Consider the following 20,171-nt stretch of genomic DNA (forward strand, 5'->3'; position numbering starts at 1 on the left):
AATCCCTTATGGAAGTATCAATTTTCTTGTGACTGAGAAGAAAAGTGCTCCTACTTATCTTGTAAAAATAACCAACAAAAATAGCTGCTGGAAATAAAGGCCCTGGTTTATGCAGGGTCCTTGCAGTGACCATGCTGACACTGGTGTGCTATAGGACACATCTTTCCCATGGGCACTTGGGAGAATCCCCTTTGTCTCAGCTTTTGTTGCTGATTTTACCAACAGATTGAAAACACAGAATTACAAATCAGATGTAATTCTCCTCACCAGGCATTGGGAACAATACTTTTGCTGGCCACAGCAACCCAGGGTGTTTAGTTTCTCCCTCCTAGTTTTTGAATTTATGGCCAGGCTCTCCCAGACAAGGTGTGACAACTTGAAAGACCAAGACTTGTCTTTACAGCTAAGTAGAGAGCTCCAGCTTTCACGCCAGTCACTCGCTTCTTTTGATGAGAAATAGATTCACATGAAAAAAAGATTACACTGAAAAATGGAAATGGATTTTCTGTTTTATTAGCAGTAGCACAAGACTTGTGAGCTACTTTAGAAAGTTAGAGAACTACAGAGACTTTTAAGAAAAAGCAGCAGAAGCTAGAATTTAAAAATAAATGCTCTGGCTAGTCTGAGTCCAATTCTCAACTGATGCAGCCAATGCAGGCTCACTGAAGTTAGCATGGTTATGTCAGCTTTGCCAAATTGCTTCAAAACAGATCTTTTCAGAAAACATTTGACTTCAGAAATTTTAAATTCACTTTGAATTATGCCATACCAGTCACACTGTTTTGCTCAAGGAACAGCAGAGATTAGAAGTATGCAGCAGGAAAGCAAAATGTCTTCATGAAGTAAAAAATGTCCCCTCCCATTCTACTCCTTAACCACAGTGATGAGAGTCACCAGCAGGTACTCCCAGCAGGGCAGACACTTAACAGAGCTGAGGGGAGGCATGGGAAGGAGAGCAGCAATGGTGACCTGGCTTCTTTTGGATCTTGTCCACAACTACAATGCAAAGGGAGAAAAGGAAACAGGGTTATTTAGGTATTACTGCTCAGTTCTGTCGCTCACAAAGGCACCAGTGGAAGTGCAGGCAGACACCAGCTGCTGCTGGTTTGAAATGCTTTCCTAAGATGAGAGAAATCACGCAAAGCCACCAGCTGAGAAATAAGAAAGGAATTTTCCCCCAGGACACAAGTCTGATAGGGATTCTGGCAGATTTAATTTTTTTTATAAACTGTTCCCACAATGGAGGAAATCTGTTATGAGATTATCTTAGGGTTGAAAATATAATGATTTCCCCAAATTCACAAAGTGAAAGGTGAACTTGAAATGATTTCAGGTGTCTGAATCTTTTACAGTCCGGGGCACTTGACTGTGCCATCATGCCCCTCCTGGGAGGATATGAGAGTCTCTTTGGAAGCTGGATAAATTCCAAGCACTAGGTAGAAGACTGTGGGTACCAGTAATATGATAATTTAGCATCAAGTCTGTGCTCAGAGGAATGTTGGTGCTTTGACACCAGGTCTTCCTTATAAAAACAGTAACTGGTTTAAAATCCATGCTGGGCTCTGTACGTTCTGATCAAAACACAGTCCTACCTCACAGCAAAGCTCACAAGGTGTAACAGACAAAATCCATTGCTCTAAATTGGAATAGGACAGCCCCACTTGGAGGTTTCAGAGTCTCCAGGTCACAGGTGAGCCTGCCAGGCATGGCAGTGGGGAATAGCCCTGGAAGGTTTACTTGTCCCACTGCAAGTCTCTCTGGTGGAATGTTTGCTGTGGCTCTATTTAATTCTTAATCTCTGCATCTCTGTTTAATTCCTAGCTGCTTTAGAGACCTGTTGTAACACAGCAGTTAAAGAAAAATATTCACATGTACTGCCAGGCCTCCCCAAAGACTACTAACTTGACACGTAGGCCATGACAGCTGGGCTTGGACTACTAAGAAATCTAATCCAGGGTTTCCTTCATCTCAGTTGTTGCTTTTCTTTCATTACAGTTTGACTCAGCCCCTAATGGATTCAGCTTTATAAAATCAGAAAAAGAGGAAAAGAAAGCAATTTATTCATGTTTCACTAGAGCTCACAGAAGACGTGAATTTTCTCTAAAAATGCAAATTATTTTGTGCCACACAAGTGAGACTGGGCAGCTAAAGCTCTTAGAGGAAGGGCCTTTCCCAGGGCTAATGTTTTTATACCCAGTGATTGAATAAATTGATCCCTTTATTATCACATCTCTTCTGCTCTCCTTTTTCTTCAGAAGAATGTAACCAAAGGTACCAAAGCACCCTTTTTATTCTAAGAAAACTGATTATACGTGTTAATTTAGTTTTTAATCCCAGCCATATCAAAATAAACACCATAGGCATGCGGAGCAGAAATCAATATCTCTTAAGCATCAAGTTAGCAAAAACAAGGATTTAGTAAGAATCCAAGATGTAAAAGACTAATGTACAAACTAAGCCCTCATTTATGTAATGTGTCATTATACAAGCTCAATATAAACCTGAAAGAAACTATTCCAGAAGAGCAGAAATGGTTTACTTGCACTGCATCAAAAATGACCCCATAAGACCTCCTTTACTGAGCTAGCCCAGATATTTAATGTGAACATATGTTTTTAAAGGATTTCTTGTCTTATGTCCAGTCATTTTTGTTAATTCATGGGACAGCATACTGCAGATGTGCTTTTTTCTATGTTACATAAAGCAAAAATTACATTTAACAAGTGCAAGGTTGGTCATAAAAAATAAATAAAAATAGACTCTTAAAAGCTGGGAAATCACAAAGTGGAGCTATCAGTCATTCTTATTGAGAAGGGTGAGGACAATGTGAAATAAAACTTGCACATCTATGAAGAGACATTCCTAATATGCCAGCACATGCCTGTTATTTCCCATTCTCTATAGGTTGCTTTCATTGGCCCAATATTTCTTCCTTTAGGGTGAGCTGCTGTGCATGTTTGCTCTAGATTCTGTTTCTAGTCATTGATTTCAATTTTAATAGTAATTCAATTAAACATTTTGAACCTATGTGCAAAGTTTGCTCACTTGAAAGAAGAGAGAAGTCAGTTTTTGGGCGTTTCCTTCTGGGTAAGAACTTCAGACTGCATGTTTGTTTACCAGTAGCGATATTTGTTAATATAATTGTTAATAGGCTAATAACATCACGTCAGATTAGTTTTCAAATACTAATCCAAATCTAAGTGTTCATTTTTGCACCTTATCCATATGCAAACTAATCAGACCATTGTGATGAGTATTTAGTTCCTTCTGTATGACTTTACCCTTTCTGAGTGCAGAGGTGAGAAGCAATACCACTTCAAAAAAAGGAATATTCTCTCCTACTTTTTTCTGACACTGAAGATCTCAATCCTGCATCCATTATTTGTACTTTTCTTTCAAGAATTGGTATACTATGGCATTCAGAAAGAGGAATTACTGTTTTCTAGGTCATTGTTAGGTTACAGATCACTAAGTTCACCTATTTCAAAAGCATAGGCATCTCAAATACACATTTCCTTTTTATATTTATATTAAAATTATTATTTGTAATGGCAAAGTAGCTTCACAATTAACAATTATGTGAAAAGGCAAGTTTAGTATGAAATTTGTTTTCTGATTTTATAGGAACATGTCACAGCTAGAAATATCTACAACACAGTTCCCTTATGAGCTCTTAAGCAATGCTTTAGCAAAACAAAATATTTTTTTGTAACTTCATTTGAAGTTTAATCTCACACACAAATTATTTACAATTCAATACAAACAACGGCCACTGGCATCTTAAAAGTAGTTTTAGTAGAGAAGCTTAAATTATGAAATAAGAGATTTATTTTGAAGAGTTCTGGATTTGTTAATGGACAACTAAAATTAGTAAGACAATGCCAATTCATGGTTTTGTATATAATATATTTGCTAAGGACATACCTATTCACCAAAAATAAGTGTAAACAAACAACCTAATACAAGCCAAACTACTGGTTCAGGTCTGGACTAAATCCTGACTTTGTAAAACTTTCCAAGTAATTTCATTAACCACAGGGTGTATAATATCAAAGTTTACATTTATTCCTTTGTATTTTTTAAAATAAATGTAGGTCATCACTATATACAGAAAGGAAATAGAAAAACTAGCAGTTTTAGGACACTGTGAAACAAAGGGTTAAAAGGTAAGCTGTTGGAAAAGGACATTTTTTTTTTCCAGGCATTTAAATAAATTATGACATCTTAATTCAAGCACACATCATACACTTGTGAGAAAATATGACTTGGCAAAAATGTAACATGCTAGCTTTGAAGGTAATTTTGAGAAACTCACACAAGACACCACAGAGCACACATTGCATATTCTGAAATTTCCAAAAGAAGCCAGCAAGCCTAGAACCTTTCAGAACTCCTGTACAAACTGAAGAACAGGCAAAAATGACCCACAAAGAATCACAAACTGATTTTTTTTTTTTTTGTTTCTTTCAAATCTCTGCTCCTACTTTTTGGGCTACCAGGTAAAACTTTCAGAAGATACAACTCTTTCCTTCTGAGTGCTGGAGCTTTCTACTGTCTCACCACATTTATGTACTCCAAACTATTTCTGTCTTTCCCTTTCTCTCAAGTACCCAAAGCCTTCCAAGACACTTTCACTGAACTATTCCCTCCATTTGCTTTCCAAAGAGGTTTGAATGTTCTTCCAATATCTAATTCTGCAGACAAGTTAAAGCAATATTCTTGAATAAGCCTCTTTTTCCACTCCCATTTCAATTAGGATGTTATCTCTAAATTCATAAAACAGCACTTCACTATCAAATCAAACTTCATTTCTGATCATTTAACCAGTGCTGTGAGGAGAGAAAAAGGAGTGAAGTCCCTATCAGGAAAGCATTGCAGAGAAAAGATGAAAGAAAACCCTGAAGACAGCAAAAATGTGAAAAGATGATGAAGGACAAAAGAGTGGAAATAGTCATTAACAATACAGATTTTTATTTTCCAAAAAAGTAACAAACAAGACAATACAGGGAAAACCAGTAAGTGACAAAAAGTTTAGTAACCACATGATGTTGTATTCTGACACTGATTGGTGGGGAAGCTTCCCTTGAACTTTGAAAACACAAGAAGGAAGGTAGAGGTGTCTCTAATATATAGGTCTTAATTAAAAGCAGAATCAGTAGGTTGTCAATCTGTAGGTTGACATGCCTGTCAGAAATTCCCCTGGATAGCCCAGGAGGTTGCAGCTGTTCTGCAATCACTGTGTCCTGCTCATTTGCCTCTGACACAGAAAGCTGCTCTCTGCTGCAGCACACGAAGAGCAGCTCGATCCCCTCACTGCACCTAGGGACAGCTGATGATTGCCTGGCTTTAAACTGAACTCCAGTGTGAACTTTCATGGTGCCAAGATATCAGAGAGAATTTTTTAAATACAACAGCTGGAAGTTTTCAGGGTATGGGCATAAAAGTACAACTTAACCCAGTGATTTATTTTATGATGCCCACACAAAAATAACAGAGCACTGATATCAAGCATCACATCTCCACAGATTGCATTGTTCTCCTATTTCTATTTGTGGCCCTAAGAATGAAATAGTGGGGAAAAGCACAATTGCATTTTATTTTTTCCCCAGAAAAACAAACACACACACACACAAAAGTTGAATGAGAACTCACAGAATAGAAGAGAACACCACAAAGGTGAAATGTATTCTTGGGATGGTGGTGACTAAGGAAGACCTTCAGTAGAGATAGCATTTTTATTTTCTAGATAAGAGAGGAACAGTCTCAAACCAAAACACTGTTAGAGCAGGATTAGAACAAGCTGAGAAACCAATCAGGCAAGAAAGTAGTATTTGCTCAAGAGGTCTAAAGGACATGTACAAAGGTATTGCTTAAATCAGCCTCAATACAAGAGTGACATGAAGTGCAAAACAAGACATTAATTAAAAGCAAGAATGTGCCATGGGAGGAGAGACCAGCAAAAATCTGACTTTCATAGCAGTCAAATTAGCTCCAACTCTAATAAAGGATATAATGGTAGATAAGTAAATTAAAATGTTATAATGAAGAAAAGAAATCAAGATCACTTCTGCAGAGGTCTCCTGAGGTTGATTTCTTTTGAGGAATACAAGAGATCTGAATGACTATTACCTGGTTGATTAGATTCCCAGAATGTTTCAGATATCTTCCCTGGATTAACAACTAGTTAAAGGCAGAAAATAAAGATAAAAATAGATGGATTGATTTTCAGTATGGAGAAACATCAGTAGTGAATTCAACAGGGATCCAAGGCAGAATTTGTTCTGTAAACATTTAAATGAACCAAACAACTCAAAATGTTAGTGAACAGCAAAGTGACAGAACCTACAGCTGACAAAAAATTGTACTAGGTGATCAAAATCAAAACTTTAAAGAACTTAACAAAGAGTTTATGACGAAGCAATAAAGCATCAGATAAAATTCAGTGTTGATAAATGCAAATTGATGCACGTATGTAAAATGTCTTTTATGCACAGGGAGATTGGAAGCTGCAGCTTGATAGAAAGATGACTGATAGCAGGATATAAAGAGATGTGTCTATTTTCATGAGTGCCACAAAGAAAATGAGTGAGAAATGATAACTTACTTTCTTGCAGAGCAAAAGTTGAGGGGTAACAGATGAAGCTGCAAAAAATGGGCTAAGGGCAGATCCAAGGAAGCTGAATCTTAGCTGCCAAATTCAATGGGGTGCCTTGGCTGCCAGTTTTGTACCAGAAATGCACTGGATAGGTTCATGAACAAACACAGGAAAGCCTATTAAATATAATGGGATCTAGATCCAACTTCTTCAAGAAGTCCCTGACTTCTTGCTGAAGATATGGAGAGAATACCACACAGAGGTCCTCCTTCCAAATTTCCTGGTTTTATATTTTTCCCTAATCTATTAACCACTGCTAGACAGACATCAGGCTAAACAGGGCTTTGATTCAGCTTACTACAGTCTTTTTTCCATATTATCATGTTAGTATTAGAAAAGCATGATCTTTAATCATGGAGATTAGAGAAGGGGTAGCATAAAAAACCTACAGAGAAGCTCTTCCAATTGTTCCATGTAGGAAACAAGACTTAAATGACCTCTGCTTAACACAACCAGGGGTTTTTATCACTCTCTCAATTTCATCTTTTTGGTGACTAAAACTCATTCTATCAAACTTGATATTTTCTGAACATTAACACCTATTTGACTTTCATTCAAAAGCTACTAACAAATGATGGTTTGTGAGTGGCTATCCCTCCAAGATATGAGTACTTTTTCTTGAGAGAAAAACACCAATCCCGCCTGTGCCCACATAAATGTTTTTCTATGGTTTTAGCAACAATAGAACATATCAGCATTGCCATGGAAAGACTGGACACTAAACTGTCACCTCCACTCTTTACCCAAGGGCTGGATCTTGTGCTGTATAGACTGAAATTGGGAGCACACCAGTTGTTAAAAATCCCAAGGCAAGCACTGATATTTACAAATAGGAGCACCATTTCCTAGAGTGAGAGGAGTTTGCAGGCTGGTCTTCAGCTTGCAGATCATCTGCAGCCGCCCTGTGGGAGGACAGTTTTTATAAATAAAATATTTGGGAACAGTGGTACTTACAGCATTATTACAAAGTCCAAAAAAAGATATCAAAGGGCAGTGTTGCATGTGTTGAACAACAAGTCTGTGGGGTTTTTTTTCCCCTGAACAGCTGTATACTTCTGTACTGTGCCCAGAAAAACAGAATTTTTAAGGTACTTTAAAACAAAATGCAAGACATATTTTTTTAAAAATTGGTGATATTACTTTTACCTACATGGAATTAATTTTACCTACACAATTAGCTATGGTTGTTACCATTTTTACATACTTTGCTAACATATCTTAAGGCTTTTTCAAGTAACTCAGGAACTGCCTTGACTCCCCACTGATGTGGGAATAAGCCCAATTCCTATGTGTTTATTGGTGAGGTGGGAAGGCTTAGGTAAGTACAGGCTTCATGTTTTCTCTGCTTAGAAAAATAACTTTAGGATTTGGGTCATAATGTGGCAATGAAAAACCTTCTTCGTCTGCTATTTGTCATATTGAACAGACTCAATTTACTGTAACTTGTGTTTGAATGAAAATGCTAAACACTTATTGGACAACAGGTTTATAATGCATTTATCATTTACATTGAAAAAAAGGGGGATAGACCAGAAACCTGCATAAATGTATGAAAAGAAGTTCCTCAAAATACATCACTCAGCCTGAAGAAAATATCAGCAACATTGTATTCCTGCCTCTGGCAGACACAGAGGCAGGAATACAATGAGACACTATCTCAGTTCTTTGTAAACACAACATTGCACTGAGCTGATTGATGTGAAAGGCACAGGTGATCCCAGAGCATGCTTTGGGATTAAATATTACTACCAGACGTGTAGATCATTCAGTTAAAGGACTAAAACCCCTGCCAGCTTTTAAGTATTGTTATTGCTTCACTGTCCAGATTTTCAGTGGGACAAATACAAGTATCTGGACTGATCTTGCTGTTTCTTCCTACACGATGTCATTTTCTTCAATCACAGACTCTAAAACACAGTTGAGCCTCAATTTTGCATGACTACCAAGCATAAGCATGGCAGAAAATTATGACAGAACTTTATGGCAATCCCTGAGAGTTTTAGGATAAAACACAGTGCAAGTAGGAGTTATTGAAAGACAATAGTTTTGTAGGAAGGTTTGAGCCAGATTTCTCAAAGAATTTCTGGATTTCACGACACTATTGGTACCAGTATTTTGAAAAAAAGAGGCTAAGTTTCTCCTGACATACTAATATGAAAGTGTTTGGTTTGGTTCCTAACAGTTATTGTCCACAACTGACCACAACAGCATTGGTCCCAGAAGCCTTGGACATTAATCTTTTTAAATGATGTAATTTTATTTATTCATTGGAAATGCCTACAAAGCTCACAAAAAACCATCTCCCGCTGTTTTTGGGATGAAAGTGTGTGGGACAAGGCTATCCCTGTGGTTTCAGTGGTGCACTTCTGTAAAAGGGAGTCACTGCTTTCTCTGTCCTAGTAATCACAAATTCTTCAGAACTAACCTTTCCAAGCAACTGCAGATTTTGTTTCCTGCATATATTTCAGAGCTGAAATAGGAACCATACAGAACATTCCTAGATGACACTATCTGAGCTGAGGGTCAAAGACATCTTGTATTGCTCTGGGTAGGATGTAGGAGCTGGAGAAGACCTTAGGTAGGCACCCTCCCTACAGAGCATTTTTGTTGTTGTTGTTTATTTTTTAGCAGACTTGTGCCTGGTTTTTGCCTTTTACTTATTCTATCTTTGGTGTAGTATAGTATACATAATTTAAATAACCAGGGAATCTCTCTGGGCTCAAAACCACCTGCTGGCTTATATTAGCTAATTAATGGTGATTTATCCAAGTTACTAATTTGAGTGGAGCTGATTGCCTTTAGGAATTTTGAGAACGTTGTAAGAATTTTGATTATAATTATGCTTATTTGATGGGCAGTCTACTAAAAATACTTAAAAAAAAAATTTGCCTGCCAGCTGATTTTTAACTGTGCCAAATGAATGACTCTGTGTTGCTTTCTAACTCGAGATCATGTATTCAGGTAGTTTGTTTACTCTGATACTCAATTTCATCTTGGTCAGACTCCCTATGATTTTCTCCTTTCTATCAGGGTTTATTTGCCTAGCTTTGAAACAATGACTGCTTGAAAAATAGTCCTGATCTCGAACCTGCAGAGCTTAATCATTTTCACAAAAACTAATATAGCAGATTCATTTTAGCCAAACTTCTCTGTCATGCTGACCTGATTCCCAGGGCCTGAAAGTGTGAATTTAATGGTGGTACAATGTCTGAGGTAAGAATATAATAGAAACCTCTCAGCAGTATATCTATTGGATCAGTGTAATTTCTTTTTTCTCTACCGGTCTCAATGTCTCTTAAGGCAATCTAGTCTGCAGACAGCAAAGGAGACCAGCCTTCTCTTTTATTGTGATCCCAATGCTACTTATACTAAACAAAGAATCAAGTCCCATGATAAGGTTGGCAGTAGACATAAGCACATAATCCTAGAGGAAAATTTACTCTATTAAAAAACTTGTTATTTTGCTGTGAATTCAAGAGGATGCTACTCGGAGGTCTATCCTGAAGAACAGAAGACAAAGTTATTACAGCTTAGCTGTATTACTATTGCTTTATAACATTAGGGATAAGGATATTTTTATCTTAATCATTTTCAGGTACTAAAAATGAGAATTATACACCATATTCTCTGGTGGTAGATGCATTTCCTTCCAGTATACGTTTGCAGATGAAAATTTAAGAGAGCTAAAACACTTCCCAAACTAAAACAACTGTTTCCAACATAGCTCAAGCATGATGAACTCTACTTCTGGTGGGTTTACTCTCATGAAAGTATTCTTATTGTGCAAATTCCTTCCAGAGAAACTTCTTTGATAAAGGAAACGTAGGGTATGACCCAGCATAGCTGTGCTCTCACAGGTTCTTCTTTATACAAAGCTTTCTGTCAAAGTCTTGTCTGCTACTGAGGAGGAAATTGTAGACAAGTTTCCTAAAAGTCTCAATTAATTTTATATGAGAAAGCATATGAAAAGCTATAATTTATGGAAAGGGTCTTTAAAACTGGATTGCTCCATTTAAGCATTTAATTTCACATCTTTGACTGAAATCCAAGAAGTTCAAGATAATAAAGAATGGTCCTGGTGTAATACTGCTGTTCAGAATCAGAATCAACTGTACCTGGGGCATTTTGGTCAGACGATTTTTTACCATAAACTTTCCAAACTTCCAAAAATCAGACACATTTCCTTCTCTCCCTAGGCTTCTTATAAATAAAGTGTATATTTCCATTGGGAGTTCTGGGTAATCAACATCTCAAAATGCTTTAAATATTTAGGTATGGTTTTCACTGCCTAATTATAGGTAGCCAGTATTAAAGAGATATGACCTTAGGTTTCAGTGATCTCTTTCCTGAAACAATAAGAGAATTAATGAATAGCTGTGCTTTTCTGTGATTATTGAAGAAACAAGAGAAAAAGATGCATCATAGAGAAAAGGTGAGTCAACATTTGCAAAGCAAATCAGTGGCATGGAGTGAAATAAATTCCTATCACATAGTGCACACCCTCAGTGCCTTTTCTTCTCCAGACATTGCTCTACACGTGCATTTCTGGTAGTCTGAATCCTTGTGGTGACAAATTTTGCCTACTATGAAAATTAGACTTTTGTCCAATTTACACTGCTCTTTATTGTTATGCGTTTCCTCTCCAAATAGTGTTCAATGAAATCAAGCAAAGACAGAGTAATTTTTTTCCCTGTTCATTCATTAAAAATTGCCTTACTGTTAGGTAAAATGGATACAAAGGACAGAGGTGTTACAGTTCACTCCTGCAATTGAACTTGTTCAGCCACATCACAGTAAAAGCTACAAGGCTTTTGTTGTCTTCCACAGCAAAATAAATACAGCTACTGTTAGTTTTTTCACACAAAAAACGCACCTTTTTTGGCAGGGAAGACAAAGCCAACTCTCCCTCCAGTTCCTCTACAGTCTTTGATCTCTTAATTCCCATTTCTCCTTCCCCTTGATGTTCGGGTCTCTCTGATCTCTGTTCATCACTACCATATATGTCCGTATAATCTCCCACTCATAATAACTCTAGGACAACCAGAACCTCATCCTTCATTTCTGGCACACATGCATTTCTCTGCAAATAAAAAACTAGGCAATCTTGCAGTTTCATTTGAGACCAGTTCATCAGTGATGTTTTGATTACCACTGCCCAAATTCAGTGAGCAAGTCAGTGAATCATGTCTATGAACACCAGACTTCAAGATTTTATATTAATGGAAAATATGTAAAAGAAAAACTAAGGGACTCTTTGTAATGCCATTTTATATTTAAAGTATTGTCTGATTTAGCTCACTCAATTGCTGGTCATGATCATTTGAGTTTTGCTCAATATGTTGACAACATCATGTCCCATTTTAATTTTTGAGCAACTTTTTGATGTGTTTACCTAATATGTGTCCAAGAAAAGAGACTAACCTTTCAGTAACTAAATGAAGTAGCTGAACTTGAAAAAGACATGATATATAAGAAGTGTTTGCCATAACCATGCACTAAAAAAAAAACCCAAATGAAAGTACAAATTACATACAATACCCTCAAAATCTGCTGCATCCCACATTCTGATAAGCAACTGATTGGAAGATATATGGCATTGTGATATCTAGCAAATGTAGACCTACTGTTATTCCCTATTTTTAAACAAGGAGCTCTCCCAATTCTTCCACCACAAAAATGAATATGTTGACTAATCAAATTAAATACTGTTTACCTGAAGAGACACTACTGAATTAAACAATATTCATATTACTAATCCCCTTCTTCACAGCTGGTGAAAACAAATAGAGCTAAAATTCAAATCTCTGAATAAGGGATGAACCAAACTTCCCCTCTGTAGAATGTACTTTGTTTAGGCTCCATTCACGTGTAAAACATCCAGGACTGCTTGGTATTTTGAACACACTGTATTTTTCACAAATTAACTGTGCAGCTTTGGACTTATTAATCCTTATTTTAAAAAATACTTTCTTGTGAAAAAATGCCCTTTAATGCCCTTTACCTCATAGGTACTGTCTTGTGCAATGTACTTATTAAAAAGAGCACATCCCTGTAGCCCAGAGGGCTGACAGCTCCCTCCAAAGCTGTACTGCTGCTCTGAGCTAACCTCCAGGGGCTACTCGAGAGTGATGCAGCCTTCATCCTCTCCTACAGAGTCTGAACACATCATGCCTACAACAGTCTCAACCTCAGCTATCCTGAGAAATGCTTTTCCTTAGGTGGTTACTGAGCTCCCTTTCTCATAGAGAGGCAGTTTGCCTGAGCAGAGAAGGAAAAAAAAATTACCTATCATTTTCAAAAAATTTCAAACAATTTAATGAAAGAATAAGAGCATGGATTCAGTGCAACAGAGGGCTTTTTTCTCCTGCTCAGACACAGGTAACATTTGTTTCCATTATATCACTCATCCGTGACTTTTTATCTCACATGATGAAAATATAACAAAGAAATAAAACTGCCAAACTCTGAGCCTTATGACTGAGACAGGGAATGCTTGCAGACAGCGCTGAAGAACAAAAAAGCACTGAACAAATCCAGTTCAAAAAGACTGATCATATCCTGAGGTACAGCCAGGGCTTTTTTGTTGTTGCCTGTTAGAAGTGGCATAAAATCTTTAGAGATTTTTTCCTCCAAAGATGATATTTCTCTAGTTTACTAGATACACTGTTTTGCTTTGCATGAACACCCTCTTTGACATTAAGTTCAGCCTTCAGGCTACCATCACTTATCTCGCTTTCCAAAAATCCTCATATTTGATTGTCACATTTATTAAGTCAGACTCTGAAAAAACTTCCATCAATCTGCAGCCCTTTTCTCTTTCTCATCTTCCTCCAAAATCTAAGCAAATAATTTAAACGTTTGTATGAAACTGCTGAAATTATATAGTTTAACCATAAGGCATTGCACACAATTCATTTTTCAAATCTATAAATATTTCAGATCTATAAATATTTGTGATTTCTAGAGGCCAAAAGACATGGAAAAATACTCAAATATTTAATATGCTACAATATACACCCTATGCCCCCATTTTCTATCTGCTGAGTTTCCCTTGAAAAGCCCTTTCTTGGGTTGCAGATTCCTTAATAATGAGTAGAGGAAGAAAACACTACAGACCCAATAGAATTTCTGTCAAATTCATTGTACTTGTTAGCTACCTATGGCTAACCTTGAGTTTACATGGAACCATATTGAAATTGAAAAAATAAAATTTAATGAACATCATGCTATATTGGAGGACTTGGCAGCAAGAGAAACAATCTTGGGAGTTTCATTTCACACCAAATGTTGAATGAGAAAATGGATCTCTTGGCTGCCCCCAGGTAGGAGGAAACAGGTATTTCACTTGCAGCATGTGCTCATCATTGAATGCTAAATACCAGGGGTTCTAAGACTCCAACAATGGGAAGAGATTAAATGGTCCTGGGCTGCAAAGTAGAGGTGAAAAAGGCTGGTCTGTTATTTTAGCCAGAGAGAGAAGAAACAGGTAATGGAAGGAGGGAAGAGTTAAAACCGTGCAATACTTTGCTCCAATAAGTGGATTTCACTCTCAGTCTTCATAGCCCTCCCTCACATTAAACCTGAACAGGAAACTGATTCCAGGCTTTCCAACAACCAGCAAAAATAAATATTGTTGCCATCAGAATCAATGGGATGGAAAAATTTGATGGTTTGGTAGCCTTGGAATGATTTCTGCAGAGGAGAAGAGCATGGATAAGAATATATTAAAGAGCTGGAAAACTTCCAGAAAGGAAAGGATGAGGGGATGAACTGAGTAGGTAAGGAATATCTTTCAATATCCTTAATCCAGGGAGTATTTTGGAAAACTGTTTTACAAGACATATCAGCACCTTAAAGCTGACTTCACAGATGGGCAAAGTGAGACACACAGAAATGAAATTTATTACCCGTCTTTTTTAGCAAATGAGTCTTTATTGTGAAATAAAATGCAGTTTTTTGTTCACAAAAAATCATTCCTTTTTATCTTTTCTAGGCCATGAGATCCTGTCATAGGCATTTCACAGGCTTATCTCCTGAATTACAGCATCTGCCTGTATTCTGATATAAATGTCAAATACATATATAAATCACTCTCATCATAATGACAACTCATAAACCACTGGAAAAAAGTTCCTACAATGTTGTAAAGTTTTTCCCAGTGGCTAATCAAAAGCATCCTGCAATTTGTCAGTCCACTACTTTTAGTTCAACATATCATGGACAAAAAGAAAAATCATTAATTATTTTATGCTCCTCTTCAAATTCTACAAAGTTCAGACCTGCAATTTTGTTCTACCCTGAGTCTCTTCTATGGACACAGATGCTCAAATCTACCATTAAATCAATATCTTGTTTTGGCCATGATTCTTAGCTCCTTTTCATCCTTCCTGGACCTTCTCCAGTTGCTCTGCATACTCCATAAAGCATTTAACCCAGCACTGCTATGATATGAAGCTGAGACCTTACTGGTGTTGAGTAGAGCGGAAGGATTACTTGAGGAGTCATCATTTTTTAATACCCCAGGAAGATGTCTGCACATTTCACAGCAGCTTAACACTGTTCATTCAGGTTCAGCTTGTGATTTACTGCTAGTCCTGATTTTTTCCCACCCTCTACAGAACTAGTACTTGCTCCTTTTTTGTCATTCTGCCTTTGATTACTCCTGATTATCTATACTCACACAAACACACACACATAAGGTTGAAAACATTACGTGTGTTTCTCAATTTGGCAAGATCCTTTAGAATTGCACCACCAGGAACAGGATGCTTATGTTCCTTCTCTAGTTTGTGTTTTCTTCTAAGGTAAAGCATACTTACTATTCCAGTCTCCAGATAAGGAATAGTACAGACTCAGATCCTTATATAACAGCAAGCTAAACAGCTTTCCATTTCTAACAACAGGCACAGATAGCTTTTATTTGTCAGAGGTATTTTTAATAATCATTATTCACCCACTTGATAGTAGATTCATGCAGTTTAGGCTTTCTTTCTTGCTTATAAATGTTGCATATAACACTGTATCAAAAGCTCCAGACAGATTATATCAGATATATTCTCCTTATTTTAACTTCTTTACCTGGCAGTCCTGCTGCTTGGTAATTATTTTGGCTTGACACAATTAGCATTAGCAAACCCATTTTGGCTGTTGCAGATTTCCTCTTTTTCTTCTAGATATCTGTTAAACACCTGGTTGTAGATTCTGGTATTTTTCCAAGACTGGATCTTCATTTGATCTATCTGATATTCCATGGTGGCTCCTCCTTTTCCCTTTCTAAAAACAGGCATCAAGTTTGCCTTTTTCCATTACTCTGGAACCTGACTTGAACTTCATCAGTTTTCAGAAATGGCTAATGACCTCGAGATTGTTCCAGCCAGTTCTTTAGGGTTGTAGGATCAATCTTCTGCAGCCCATCTGATTTGAAGACCTATCTCCTCTAAGTACTCTCTAGCCTACTTTCTCCTGTTCTGGCCTAGGATCTTACTGATTTTTTTTTTCTTGTTGCACACGTAAACTCTGTTTGCCACATGATCCCAGCTGACCTTTTCAGTGAAGACTAAAGCCAAAAAAGCATTAAAGCACACTGGCCTCCCTAGGTCACCTATTAAGAGTTTCTCCCCTCTGTCACAGAGAAGACTATTACTGTCCTTGACTTTCCACTGGCTAATAACGCGCTAGTAGTTTGTTATCATTGATAGTCCTTGTTAACTGTATCTCTAGCACAGCTACTCTTATTTTATATTTTATCAGAACACAAACCTTTTCTCCTCTGCCACATATTCTACTTTCTCCATTTAATTCTGTGTAATTAAAAACACCCAAACACTGTTATATTGGTATATAAAAGGAGATGCACTTCTTGAATGCACCAAAACACACACATCTGCCTGAAAAATGTCCTGATGTTATGAATTTTTCAGTATTAGCACAAATAGAGGTGCTATATAAACAATGCTTTAACCATTTATTGATTGGTGCTTTAACAACATCTGACTCTGCTAAAATCACAATCAGATGTCTAGAAACTCATTGTTTTATTTAAACTCGATGTCGCACCACTGCCAATATCAGAGACTTGAGCTTAGGGATAAAAATTGGTGCTGACAAACAAATACACTGGAAAGGAAATAATATCAAAATTAAACATATCTCAGCACTGGACTTTTGGCATGCTGCTTAGCACAGCTACTGAGAGGTGGATATAACAGAAGCAGTTCCCCCAGGGTCTGGCAGCAGCGAGGGCACCATCTGGGTTCTGTGGTCTCAGAAAGTGCAAGGGGAAGGGGAGGGAAAACTCAGGAAGGGGGATGAGAGGGAAATATTATGAAGGGAGATGACTGCCATGGCAAGTGAGAATAAGAGAAAGGGGGAGAACAAATGTTTTGCTTCCTTTGGGGGCCTAAGAACTCCTGGTATCTCTGTCTTTCAAATGTGAAATTTATTACTTAAATCCCATAAATTACTTTTTCTTTTCCAACTTGCATATGAAAGTAAACAACAAGAAAATGAGCACTAAATAAAGTTAGCCTTTTAAATCTTATTTAAATCTTTTGACTGAGCTATTTCTAAAATAAGGGTCCACACCTGACCCTCACTGCAGTGAAACTATATGGGCAGGGATTACTCACATGAGTAAGAATCACAAATGTATTTCCTAATACACTTGCACAAAAAAAAAAGACCATTTTTCTGCACATTTCATAGATGCAATCTGAAACAATGAAGAAAAGGCTTCAAAAGGGATCTTACTTCTGTTTATCTCAAGTTGGAAAGAAAACAAATTAATAATTTGCAAAGCAACAAGAATTCAACCTTGAAATGCCTCTGGTCATCAATGGTTGCAAAAAAGGGAAAACAAAATGCAAAAGGAACATGGGGATTACATTTAAAAATCAAGAAAAGAACAGCTTCTATACAGAAGAAATGTTTGCTTTATACTCTGCACAGATGCTGTACAAGCAAAATTCCCAGTATATTAATATAAACTGTCTGAAAAAATTCGACCTGATTCCATAAGACCAGCAAAAACAAAACAAAGGGAAGCATGACGTTTATGGGTTTTTCCTCCAGCACAACCATGCAAGCTGAGCTGTGAAACTGTGATGGAAATATTAGAGCTGTTGTGCCTGAAAAAACGCAGTGATCATTTCATTCTTCCTGTCTTTTAATGCTCCAGGGTTTTGGAGACGAATAGGAGCAATAAGTTCACTTTGCAGAATTAATGCTGTAATTCTTTATCATAAGAGCAGAGCATTACCTCAATCTGATTTTTCTACAAAATGGTTCAAAGTCTATTTTTAATGATGGCCCTAATTTGTTAACACCTTTTAAATTATTAATCCCCTTTATATTCAAGTAGTTATTGCATGTCATAACAATGTATCTATGCAGGGAAATTTAATAGTATTTTCTGCATGTCAAGAAAAGGCTTGTTCTGCAAAATGCTATTAAAACTGATAATGAGCTAAATATTTGCCATAGCAAACACTGAAATTACTATATCAATCAACTTTGGGTTCTCTTATTCAATAAACAAAATTTAACCTATTAACTTTGCCTAATTTTAGGCAGGAAAAAGCTTGTTTTCAGGCATATCTTGCCCTTGACTTCATATCTTTATCATCTGATAACTACATTTTCCTGGCCAATTAAGCCATTGTTTTGAATCAAATGTAGCAATATAAGCCTTTTATTCTGTCTTGAATCCAACTATATTACTGGATCCTGAATATTATTTTCTCCCAGCAAATTTAGACTACATTTTAAAGCTCACATATATCACAGGAAGATGATAAGCTACGTTCCTGAAAACACCTTTCATATTTAAAAAAAAAAAAAAGATTTATGAGGAAGTCAAAGGGTAAAATAAAATATTGCAAATCTCTTAACTCTTCAGATCTCCCTAGATCTGTTTATGTGGCAGGATGCTTGTGTTAATATTTTCAGAAAAAACCTCCAAAATACAAAAACTCGCACACAAACATCAATGCTGACAGGCACACCAAGGAGAGCATCCTCTTTCATGAGCATCTGAAGCATAAATCTGAATGCTGATTGAATATCTAACGCCCGGTTCAGTGACAAAAAAGGAGGCAGGTTCCATCTCTGCCGGGCACGCACGGGCTGCAGTGGTTTATTGCACACGCCGGGAGCCTCGTGCTGCTGCTGCTGCTCACGCCTAAGTGCCGGCGCTCAGCGCTTTTGTCACAGCAAATTGTTGTGTGATCGAGAGGGATCAAAGCGCACCCTCTAGAGGCTGAACACGAGCCCCGGCCCCGCACGGCACCCACGCTCCCCTGCCCGTACCCAGGGGCTCTCTCGTCACCTCTTGCAAACAAAAACACCACAGTCAGTCATCAGGGGGTATTAAAAATAGCAGCTTTGCCCTGGTGTCTCGGTGGAAAACGCTAAAAGGGAGGGAGTGCTCTTTTGGAGTGCACCCTCCATGGCATTGCTGTCCAGGACTGTAGAGGGGTGGAAATTCATTGAAGAGTGAGAATTTTTTTACTCCTACCTGCAGTAAAAGAGTCATGCCTTGCTCAGGCTGGACTCCATCATGAAGCACATCACAACTTCAAGGAAACATAAGGAAGCAAAGTGCAGTCAAAAGACACATTCCCCCAGTTTCATGGAAAAGGGTACTAAATTCAATAATCAGAGAGTCACACAAGGTTTGGGTTGGAGGGGACCTTTATAGGTCATCCAGTCCAATGAGCAGGAACTTCTCCAACCAGATCAAGTTGCTCAGAGCCCCATCCAACTTGACCTTGGATGTTTCTAGGGATGGGGCACCCACCACCTCTCTGGGCAACCTGCCTCAGAGTTTCATCACTTTTATTATAAAAACTTTCTTATTTATATCCAGTCTAAACCTATTTTCATTTCCATTTAAAACCACTGCCACTCATTGTTGTCTTATACATCAAGCGTTCTATTATCATTATAGTGCAAGGATTCCACATCACCAGAGTTTGGTACCTCCTCGATGTTTCTCACAGGCAGCTCCTCTAAGCACTGACTGTTCCTGATCCTTGCAGCAGCCATCTGACTCCAGAGCCCACTTTTATAACACTGTTCTCATTGGCTACAGGTGTGGCCTGTTAACATCAGGCCCGCTCCTGATCTTTAGTGATTGGTTCAGCTGCAACTCTTTAGGGGTAAGATTACATTCTGTACCATCTTCATTTACTCACACTGTATCCCCCTACAACTCATCACAGCAGGTCCTGCTGAACAGTTTGTCCTCACCTTTCTTAGAGGTTCCCTTCAAGTGCTGAAAGACTGCAATGAGGTCTCCAGGAGCCTTCTCTTTTCTAGGCTGAACCAGTTCTCTCAGCCCTTCCTCATGAGAAGTGCTCCAGCCCTGTGGTCGTGTTTGTGACTATCCTCTGGACTTCCTCCAACAGATCCATATCTTCCCTGTGCTGAGGACCCCAGACCTGAAAGCAATAATCTGTGGTCCTTACTGAAAGGATAATTTCTTCGTATAGAATATTTCCAATTAAATGATGGAGAG

At 37.7% G+C, this 20,171-nt stretch overlaps 1 protein-coding gene and 1 long non-coding RNA gene across 2 annotated transcripts in view; both read right to left on the minus strand.

Moving 5' to 3' along the window:
* TTC29 (tetratricopeptide repeat domain 29) overlaps positions 1-20,171 on the minus strand; it is a 125,827-nt gene that overhangs the window by 15,911 nt on the left and 89,745 nt on the right. The window lies entirely within an intron of this gene.
* Positions 674-19,668, minus strand: LOC135446828 (uncharacterized). The gene is made up of 3 exons (XR_010439898.1): positions 19,634-19,668; positions 19,170-19,227; positions 674-996 (listed from the first exon to the last, which is right to left on the minus strand). It is a non-coding gene; the product is annotated as an uncharacterized LOC135446828 (long non-coding RNA).

Source organism: Zonotrichia leucophrys, chromosome 4, assembly GCF_028769735.1.
Source record: "Zonotrichia leucophrys gambelii isolate GWCS_2022_RI chromosome 4, RI_Zleu_2.0, whole genome shotgun sequence".
In the NCBI taxonomy this organism is placed as follows: Eukaryota; Metazoa; Chordata; class Aves; order Passeriformes; family Passerellidae; genus Zonotrichia; species Zonotrichia leucophrys.